At 32.8% G+C, this 11,328-nt stretch overlaps 1 protein-coding gene across 1 annotated transcript in view; it reads left to right on the top strand.

Annotated features, from left to right (window-relative positions):
* Positions 1-208: 208 nt before the first annotated feature.
* The window catches only part of LOC118733997 (ras-related protein Rap-2a), a gene marked incomplete in the record, with an annotated part of 87,483 nt that continues 76,363 nt past the window's right edge, over positions 209-11,328 (top strand). The window contains 1 exon segment of the mRNA XM_036463664.1: positions 209-505.

Raw genomic sequence — 11,328 nt, 5'->3', positions numbered from 1 at the left:
AAAAAAAAGGAACCCTTCTCCCGTAGCGAATTCGAATTCAACGTTATGAGCTTGATATTAACATGAGAGAATGTGCTTGCCAACGTATGTATGTATGTGCATATGTACCGGCAGGTGGGCTGGGTGTGCGCGCAGACAACTCGGAACACTCTCGAGGCAATGCATGCATCAAGTGAAAAACAGTTTTCCCGGGAGCGCGTAGCGTGTTGAACGTTTCATTTCAAGAGTAGCGCACTAAAGTGAACTAAACAATATAAATTAAAATTAAAAAAAAAAAACATAAAGGAAAACTGTTAACACCCAACAGTCTACTTTAAAAGGTGAATAACGAAATAGTTATAACGGTGAGAGTTTAACGGTAGTTGTGTCTGAAAGTTTAAAAACAAATTATATTTAAAATTTGGTGATTGAGAATTTTTAAAACGGGTCTGCATTAGCATGCACAGCTACTTACATATATCTTTATGCGCAAAGGATAAACAAAGAGTGGGGAGGATAATCTGAGGGTAGTGTAAAATTACCAAATAAAAGCATAATTATTTGCAATAAATAAATAATAAAAAGTAAAACAAAAAAAACTAAAAAAACCTGCCAGAGCATAACGACAATGTTATGGAATAAGAACTAAGTAAAGAAAAAACGTCAAGTGTTTACAAAAGTAGCAGTCAAGGTTGAGCATATCAGCAACTAAACAAGTCGCACAGGCTTACACATACATATGTACCTTCACACACATGTTCTCAATATTTTCATTGATAAAAAGTTTGTGTGTGCTATTTGTGAAGGAAATTATTCGAACTTCGAAGGCAACAACTGGGCCAAGTCGACCTGATAACGGTTTAGCATTCGCCGAATGGCATTTGTATAAGCGTTTGAGCGAGGAAATGAAATGGCAGTTAAATTGAATTGGCTACGCATCAAATTAATTTGGGTTTAGCTAGTATGGTGATGTGAATTGAATAAAAATAAATGCGCATAAATAAATTCATGTGCACATGTAAGCCTTTGTTCTGTTCTTTTTTATTGCATTCATGAACAAATGTTGTACGACTAAAACCTGTGAACTTCAAACCAATTTGCGTAAAATAAATAAGGTGCAAAATTTAAGTAGAATCAAAAAAATTATTATAATTATAATGTCCTTTTTTGCATGTGCGGTGGTTTTTTACCCTACTCTGGAAAGTGAGAGATTTAAAATATTTTGTTTATGGAAATTTAAAAACGCAAAATGAGGAGTTGCTTACAAAAATCCAATGATTCAATTTTTTTCATTTTTTTATGGGAATTTGTGGAATTTTGATTCAAAAATGCACAGGAAAATCTACTTTTTGGAATTTTCCCACTTTTAGTTTGAACAAACGGGGGCACACATGGCGTATGAGTAACGAAAATTTCTCCTCATATTTCATACAAACAAAATGAATAATTTAATTTAAGGATCGATTATGGGATAGTGCAGTACATTCCATTGCAATTACCTAGATAATTTCTTTCTCTACAAAACAATATTGTTTTCATCTTGAGACCATGATCAAGAAATAAACCGTAAGTGATATTAGCGGTGATGGGTAGATTCAGAGGTAGGAGATTTTGTTATTTGAATAGTTTTAATCAGTATAATCTTCTGAACAAGATGGTATATTTTGTATCCGTTTGTTAAGCGCTGTAAACCAAAAATTACAGTAAAACTATTAACGGTAAAGATAGCTTTTTTTTGGAAAATAGCAAAGCAAAATAAGTTCAAAGCTTTTTTTTAGATCAAAGGCAAAACAAATAAAAATCCGTGAAAAATTAACGTTTGTTCTTATTTTATTGCATTTTTTCTGACTTTCTTCGGATTGAGTAGTAGGGTCCAGCAACATAAAAAAAGGGTTTTCAAATAGCGGTCGCACCTCGGCAGACCATGGCAAAGCTACGAGTTTACTTCTGCCAAAACAAGCCTCTCCGGTGGTACAGTGAAGTGAAGATTTATCCATTTGTGTCACAACATCAAAAATCAGAGCCCAAATTGAAAGAGAAGCTCGGCCAAACACTTACAATACGTTGAACCGGCAAACATTCATTTATTGGAATCAGATATGATATTACTGTTCATCCCCATATAACCTAGAAATTTAATTTTAAAACTATTAGGGGTTTCTCTTAAACTGGAAACTAAAAATTTTTATTGACAGGGCAAGATTTGTATGAAATGAAAAGAACCGGTTATTGAAAACCGATATAGATATCCAAAAAAAAACACGGCGGAAACCGGTTTGGAAAAACCAAGTCGATCACCCTACTAAATATCTTTACTAATATTATATGTATGTATGTAAATGCGAAAGTGAGTTTGTTTGTTTGTTACGCTTTCACGCATTAAATACTCAACTGATAATTATACAATTTTGCACACTAGCTTCATTTAGCCCAACTTAAAATATAGGACAGCCATTATCTCGATTTGACAAGGGGGCGTGATACCTCCCATAGAAATAGGATTTTTCATACAACATATCTTTGGAAGTATTTTTGGTAGAGTACCGAAACTTGGTACGGAGATTTTTAAAATCAATACCATACTCATGGAGGAAAATGGGCGTTATTGGAGAAGGGGCGTGGCACCTTCCATATAAACTGAATTTAAGTAATAAAATTCAACTTGAATTCATTGAATTAAATAGTTAATTGAAATATGTTATCACAATATGAAGGTCATCTGTTTGAAAAGCGGCATTTAATTAAATTATACTCAAGTTATAAGAAATATTAAAACGAAAGAGTATTAAGAAGTTTTTTGTTTGAGCACTTAAAATTTATTATAAGGGTTTGAAGACGGCTACCACCTGTTGAAATATTAACTTAAATTCAAATTGTTTATTAACCGTTTCAATATGGCTATCAATAGAAATGGTAATGAAAAACGGCATTTATAAATAACACTTAGGAGGGTTGCCAACTGGTAAAAAAATCAAAAATCAATTCAAATATGGGCGTCAGATGGAAGAGTTTTAAGAAGGTTGTAGTTTGAAATATTTTGAAAAGGGTCGCTATCTGTTTGAAAAGTCATAATAAACTAAATTATACGCAAGTTATATAATTTATTAAAATATGCGTGTCAAACGAAATAGTGTGAAAAAATTTTAATTTGAAGACTTGGAATATTAAAGGGTTTCACCTGTTTCAAAAGTCATTTTCAAATTAAATATTTATCTAAGAAGGTAACAAGCTATTATTATTTACAGCTATGGGGCTTGCCACCTGTTTAAAAAGCCAAATTCAACTTGAATTAGGGGAATTGTGTATTTGAAATATGTATCACAATACGGGTAAGAGGCTCGAGAGTTAAAAAGCTTTAGTTTGAAAATAAAAAATATATAAATGGGAGAATAATCTATGCTTTTGGCTAAGTTTGAATATGTTTAGTTTTACAGAAATAAATTACACTTAACGTCACACGCTGAATTTTCATACAGTCAGCGAAGCGGGTGCGGGCAAACTAGTTTATATATACATATGTATGTACATAGGTGTGCGAAATTAAATTCCTTTGTCCATTACAAAGTATCAGGAATTAATCTTTAAATTTTGTAGTACTCTAAAATGTATGTAATTGCTAACAATATGGACAAATAAAGGAATTTATAAGCATTATTCATTATTACTTTAAAAGATTATACTCGCTTCAAAGATCCTTGACTTATTGAACCTTAACTAGCAACTTTTAGTGTCTTGGAAGGGTTAGAAAATTGTTTGTGGGGTTTTCCACTTCCCACAAAAATTTCGCTTTCTTAGCGATGTCCTTGTTTAATTCAGTCATTCACCTGCTGTGTGTCCCAGCAGTAAGTTTACCCCGATTTTTACTAGCATTTAGCCTACGCATTTCCTTGAATTCCTGTGTCCTCCCTTACAGTAAATAGCAACTCGTCTCTCAACTCAGAGCTTGTCTATCCACAAGGCAGTGTCACTCGATTGGGTATTTGCCAAAAGGCGCTGACTGAAAACCTTTCATATGTTAAAATGTAAATTTCTTTTCTAAGAAAGTTTTTGAATAACACGATGTTACACTGATCATGGACTTTTTAAATGACCTAGTACAGGTCGTAGGGTTGGTCGAGTAATTCATGAAACTGTGTTTGAAATTTTTGTAACCCCATAAAATTCGCGACTTATTTATTCTTAAAAAACATTTTTACTTGACTTGCCGTACTAAACAATTTTTATGTCTGTTATTTTCTACTCGATTTTAAGTTTTTATATGGCTTTGGAAAGAAGAATATTTCTACTATTTGAAGAAATAACAAGTTTTGTGTGCACATTATAAGTGGTCTAAGAGTAACGGTATTTGCCTTAACTCTGGAAAGTCGTTTGTTTTACCAATCGCCAAGAAGAAGCTTGACATATCTACAATACCCCAGATAGTTCTTGGAAATAAACCTTTAGAAGATGTAAATAAAATAACAAACCTGGGATTAGTCATTTATTCGAGCTTAAGTTGCAAGGATCATATATGGTGCGCTAAGAAACTTACGCCAAACTGCAGAACTTACTCCAGTAGACACAAGACGACAATTAACAATTCATTGTTTCTATTAATACCAACTCCGAGCTGGTTTATAATAAGCTAGACTCTGTGTGTCGGCTCATATGATCAGTGTAGTATTTAATCATGTAATTCGGTATGTGTACGGCTTAAAAAAGTTTGATCACATATCGAAATGGAGGGCAAGTCTGTTAGGATATGGAATCCAGGACTACTTAAAGGCAAGAAGCTGTATTTTTCTGTTCCGTCTTATCTGTACAAAGACGCCCTTCTGCCTCAATGAGAAGTTAATATTCCCGAAGTCTGAGCGCGCAAAGGCTTTATTGTATCCAACTATAATTTTATAACATCGACTAGACTCTTTTTCATCAGTACTATTAGAACTTGGAATTCTATCCCAATCATAAAAAGAGGCAGTTTAAGCAAGAGTAACTTTAAAAAATCATATATTCTCATTTTTCCAATTAACTGCTAATGATTATGATAATAATAATAAAAATAATAATAATAATAACAATTCCGCGTAAAACTAGGTACCATTTATAAAACTCAATAGACACTTTCGGAAGATATGAATTTTTTGAAAATTTTTTCAAAATTACATTTATGATGTTTAACAGAAAACGTTTATCAGATAGCTTGGATTCACTTTGAGAGCATACTATCTCTCAAGGAAAGCAAAACCTTCATCTAAAATAACGGACAAGAAATGGCTAAGCAATTTTCATGTGTCAAATTTCCTTAAGGCAGTACACAGTTCTTATGAAATTTGCTACGCTTTCTACTACGGTTTTCTAAAGTTTTTTGTGAAAGAAGAGCACAAGGAACGCATGCTTGCAACAGAAATACATAAATACCCGTTCCATTATTTCTTGAGGAAAGAGCGAGGCAACAGGCTGTGAAGTATCAGATGTCAAAATTCCTTGGAGACACACACAAAATAATGGAAATTCTTTTTCTTGACCGTTTTCTTGAGAGCTGCACACTGGCCTTAAGCTTGCAATAATTCGTCTAGTGGAAATCAAGAAAAACTTGAATTTGTCTCTTTATAAAAAATGTCATAAGATCATAATCTTTTTATTGAATTTATGGAATGGAACCTAGTTTTACGCGGAATTTAACATTATTTTCGAAGTGATTAATACAAAAAATACCTTCTTTTGAAATTTTGGCAAAAAATGTTGCAGAAGTGGGAAAAATAATTAAAATCGATATAAATTTCAGATTTATTTCAAAAATTTTCCACATACATATTTACAGTGCGCCCCTAAAACTTATTATTTCTTTAAGAAGTACAAAGTGTCTTTAATAAAATCAACAGTTAAATTTTTCGAAAAACTGACGAAACATTTTTGTCAAAATCGCCGTGTTTGCCTCCTGTGACAAGTTCTTGTTTCCGAGCCCAATGAATTGGCTCAGCAATAATAGATTTTGGTCGAATGAGGAAGTCATCATTGAAAAAATGCCTATGAAAAAGTTATTATTGGGAAGAATAAACGAATTGGAAAAACATTGGACTCTCGTATCGAGCTAAATAGAGACTGCATATTTTGAGAAATTTAGAAATTATTGCCAAAAGTTTATTTTATTTAAGAAATCGCTGACTTAACAAACTGACCATATGAGGGCGTTAATGTTTGATAGATTTTTTCAGATATTTGTGGGGATCTAAAATTTATTTTATTTTATTTAAGAAAGCTTATATAATTATAACAATTATTATACAACCTATGAAAAAGCAGCGCTAGCAGCACATCTAGCATTTAAATGTTGCTATTGCTTGCCGAGTGGTGACCGCTGCACATAGCGGTATTTGAACGATCTAGGTGGGCATAAGAAAATTCCAAAATAAGTAGCTACATTTGATTGAGCACATTCCGAAAAACATTTTCCAGTCCCCATTTCTAATTTACAATCCCCGTGAACGGAATCAGAGTATTTTAATGCCGGGTATAAATCAATTTTCGCTACCTAGAAAGATTGTAGCGATTTTAAGTAAATATTTTGTTTTCTTAAACAAGTTTTAATTTTTTAACAATTTTATCAAGCAAAAAATAAACTTAAATGTTCCGAAAATATTGGTTCTCAACGAGTTTTTGCAGTTGTTGTGCAATATTGATGAATTTGGTGTATTTCCGGGATATATCCAGTTATAATTCGATTTTAGTTTAAAGTTTAATATGTAGTTTGACTAGTGTAGAAAAGGACAGATAAATTGAACAGCAAATGTACCTATTAAAGTAAAATCCAAAAAATACAGCTGGTATATAACACTACTTAACATATATGTGATCACTACAATTAAACTTTTTAAAATAATTAAAGGCCACTTCATTAGAATATGAGTCCTTTATGGATACACAAGCGCTTAAATTTGATGAGAAATTTTCAACAGTTTTTAAGAATTTTGTATTTCATTTATTTTTTTAGTTTATACATTAAGTGACTAAATAGAAGATATCGGCTCAAAGGTAAGGATATTTAGAGTTCGAAAATATATAAGATTCATATGTAAAAGCGGTTCGCCTACGGTCCTCCAGATTTCTAGCAAGAGTTTTTTTAGCATCCAAAATTAGATTAAAAGTCATATTAGAAGTGATTTCAAGCGTACGCTTTCGGAGGAATGTACCATTTCACGACCCTTTCTCCAATAACTCCGGATTATGATATTCCGTATGTATGTAAATTCCACTATGCACTATGAAAATTTCAATTTGTATTCCCACCCATACATATGTAGATAAAAACAACAAAATTTTGGACGCATAGAAAGTTGAAATACATCCATGTGTGCTGTTAGAAAAAATCTCCGTTTTATAAGTTTTGAATATACTTAGGACAATCGATCCAACCTAGGTTTAATCGAGTGGTAATGCGCACCTGTTATTACGCTGCATACGCGGCAGTCCTGTTTATATTATTTTAATTTTTTTTTTGCATATTTGATGTTATTTTTCCCTAAGCAAACAAAGTTGGAGTAAACATGAACAAAGTGTTCATATTAATATCATCCCAGCGATGTGCTGTTATCAAATTATACAACCATTTAGGTAATTGTGTTAATTTTCTTCTGCATACACACATATGTATGTACATGTATATATATAAATATATACATATATATACTTTTTACCATTATTTTGTTGTTTTACGTTTGGAGTAGGTTTCGAACTCGGCACTTGCAGTAGAAATTGCCATCCACAAAATATGTTTATTTTAATACTTAGCTGCTTAAAATAATAAATGTATTCAGAAATTCGGTTCAAAGACTCTCATTATATTCCACTAAATTACCATTCGCTTGATTTATCACGCAATTAACTATTTAATTAAAGAGCGAGCAGTTTTCATAGTCACCTTGAACACGAAAATCTCATATGAAGCTGCCAAAGCTAAGGAATTTCCTCATTCCCAAAATAATTAAATGATGTAAAGAAAGATCGAAATACGCGTACTAAAGCATACAAATAAATCATGTCGCTATCTAATCGCATCAACATTTTTTTTTAATGAAATCCATTTTATCTGAGTCATGTGTTTGCAGCACGCGCTCACTTTGCTTTTAATAAATATCAAATCGCAATTACTTACCAAGCAGTGAACAGCATACAAGGGGCACGAACAAGTGCCCACGCATACATCCATTAAGCCATTGTGTTTCGTATGCACAAGAGGATATATGTATGTATATGTATACTATCCGACTTGGAGCTTACGGCTCATGTAATACACACCTTCGCGCTATATATGTATATATGTATGGATATATATTTGAGTAAACATATTTTGCTAATATTTGTGCTTATCGATAACACTTATTAGGAAAAAGCACTCGTAATGCATTCCAAAACCTTTCCTGCTACAATAACAATGTGGAAATCAGTCGCCAACAGCTGTAACCGCATCGTAAATGTACTCATCGCAGGTCATAATTAATTCAAAGAATTTGCAGTTATCATAAATCATAAACTGTTAGCGCCATATTTCTTTCATAATGTATTTTATTATTTTGTAATATTCAACGAAGTGATGATTTTTTGGTGATTTAGTAAGTATGTGTTCACCATGCGCTTGCTCCTGTACACGATAAGTAGAAATAGTAGATATCTGGTAAAACGTCATAAATACAAACAAGCAACATTGCTTAAAATGTAATGTAAAGATGCATATAGCTACGTGGATATCTCTGTATCCACAAACGAAAAATCGGACCCCGAATAATGTAATAGGTGGAGGGAGCGCTTCCAATGTATTAGACGTACGCACGGTTCTAGGACCTTACGTTGATTTGCAGCCTAGAAACGCACATGACTCTGTGCAGCAAAGAGGTACGTCCAACCAAACAAGGAAAGCCTCAACTGAAATCATAATTTCGGCACTCATCCTCGCAGAAACCATTTTTCAACAAGTGGACCTCGCGTGCAATGCAAATTATTAGAAATAATACGACGACGAATACCAATCTGCCGCTGAAAACAAATACATACATATATAAATACGTATGATGTGTAAAGCGCCAAGCTGCGATAACGCAAAACGGAAGCTAACTATTGGAAACTAATGTTGGGCAGTATCAATACTAAAATTACTCAGAACTCGATTCTCAAAAGGATCGACAGCACCCGATTTTTAAAAGTATCGATACTGAGTACTCCAAAGAACTCAGTGCTCACAAAAGAACTCGAAAGTACTCAGTACTCAAAAAAGGAACTCGAAAGTACTCAGTACTCAAAAATACTCTGTTCCAATAATCGCTTTGATACATGTACGCAGGATCGATTCAAAGTACGGAGTATTAAGTGTCGAATATACTTAAACAGTACTGAGTTCTACTTATATTTAACGGTATTCAGAAATGATTATACTCAATTTGCAGTTTCAATAATTTTCAAGTACAATACTTGTACCGGTACAGTTAGCCATTAAAAAAAACAACGGTAATCTGTGGCTACATGAAATCCGCACTTTATTTATGATGCAGTTTTGTAGCCTTCTCAAAAAAAATCTAAAAAATTTTTAATTTTTACAATGTTTGGAATTTTTTACATAATTTTTGTTAGATTAGAATTGTTTATTCATTTAAAAATAGCGGAAATTAATTAAAAGAATAGTAACCCAGAAAACAACAAGCATTGTCCCTATTCAAGTGCGTGGGAGTGTCTCTATGCACTTGTATTCGGACAAACAAAGCATGCAGCTCACTCTGAAGACCACACAATAAAAGTATGTATTTGCTCTTTTCGACAAAATTGCCATGATTAATTTAAAATGTCAGATGGATGTTCAGATGATATCCGCCCAAATGGGTTTAAAAGTGTGTGCTTGAATGTCGCCTACATATACACATGGTCACATATGTACATTAGGGTGGTCCAAAAACAAGTAAATTCGGAATTTTAATGCCCTCACCCCCTAAGATTCTTCTATATCGAGAAAATAAACCCCTAGTTTGTTATTTTGAAATCAAAAAATATTTACAGGTCGCTCAAAGCGCTCAAACTTTTCCATGTATTTTACATATTTGAGAAAAAGCAACTTTTCGTGGAAATGGTATAGAATTCTTGAAAATCAATATTTTTCGATCGGAAAACTGTTGTTCTCTGCAGGAGACTTCCAACAACAATACGCAATTGTTTATTTAACAATGTTTTAATACTAAAGATTTTTTATTTATCCCCAAAAAATGCAATTTTGACATTTTCTGGTGGTTTTGGCGGACCTATAAAATATAGTTACTGTGAAAAAATGGTTAAATAAATAATTGGGTATTATTATCTCGTGAAGAGAACCACAGTTTTCCGATCGAAAAATATTGATTTTCAAGGATTCTTCTACGAAAAATTATTTTTTCCCTTATAAAATGCATGGAAAACTTTGAGCGCTTTGAGCGACCTCTAAATATTTTTTGATTCCAAAATAAAAAAGTAGCATAAAAGGTGCGACTTTACTTTTTCACACGCATTTTTGGACCACCCTAATGTACATACATGCATACGTATGCAAAGTCATTCGTAGCAACCAAGAATATCATTGTTTTATTTAGAGCAGGGCTTCCGAAACTTTTTTCACCGCGGCACCCTTGTTGTGCTAAACAAATTTCGCGGCACCCCTACTCTTCAAATATCTACGAAAACAAGCTTTATGCTTCTTAAGCTTTAATGTGAGGACTGAAATTGTTTTGATGATTTCATTATTTGCTTTAGGTTATGGGGAGCTTTGACAATTTTACTCTGAAATCATTTGATATAATTTTATTATTATTATTTTTTTTTATGTGTGTTACCGCATAACTTTGGACCACGTAAACCGATTACTATGATTCTTTTTTTAAAGGAAAGGTGCTACCTCACGGGTGGTTCCATTGTAATTTGGTTTAAATCTGTTCATTGGATCATAAAGAGATTAACGATAATCTTAAATTTATATAAGGGAATTGAAGTCGATTTTGTTTTTTGCTTAAAAATTACTTGTTTATGTCAGCATTTGTTGAAAATGCAGTCTCACATAGAAGGTAAAAGTAAAAGTTACGAGTAGTTTTAATGCAATCTTGCCAACAGCATTATTTTCTGCATACACTTGCATCCAGAATTCTCTTGGCTACCTTAGTAGTATTTAATATTCAAAGTTCCTATTCACTGATGTCCACAAGGTTTTCAAAAGCTTAATTTGTCATCTCAGTAGGTTTACTTTTCGGGTCACATGAAAACGGGTTTGTTATCTAGCTGTAGACATCCTAAGAGTTAATGTTGGGAAATTATTCGGCTGGTAATGTGCGTTAACGCTAAGAAAATAACTTTTACAGCCAA

This window comes from Rhagoletis pomonella, unplaced genomic scaffold, assembly GCF_013731165.1.
Source record: "Rhagoletis pomonella isolate Grant_MI unplaced genomic scaffold, Rhpom_1.0 Rhpom_scaffold_00002, whole genome shotgun sequence".
In the NCBI taxonomy this organism is placed as follows: domain Eukaryota; kingdom Metazoa; phylum Arthropoda; class Insecta; order Diptera; family Tephritidae; genus Rhagoletis; species Rhagoletis pomonella.
This window is presented reverse-complemented; position numbering and strand designations above follow the sequence as displayed.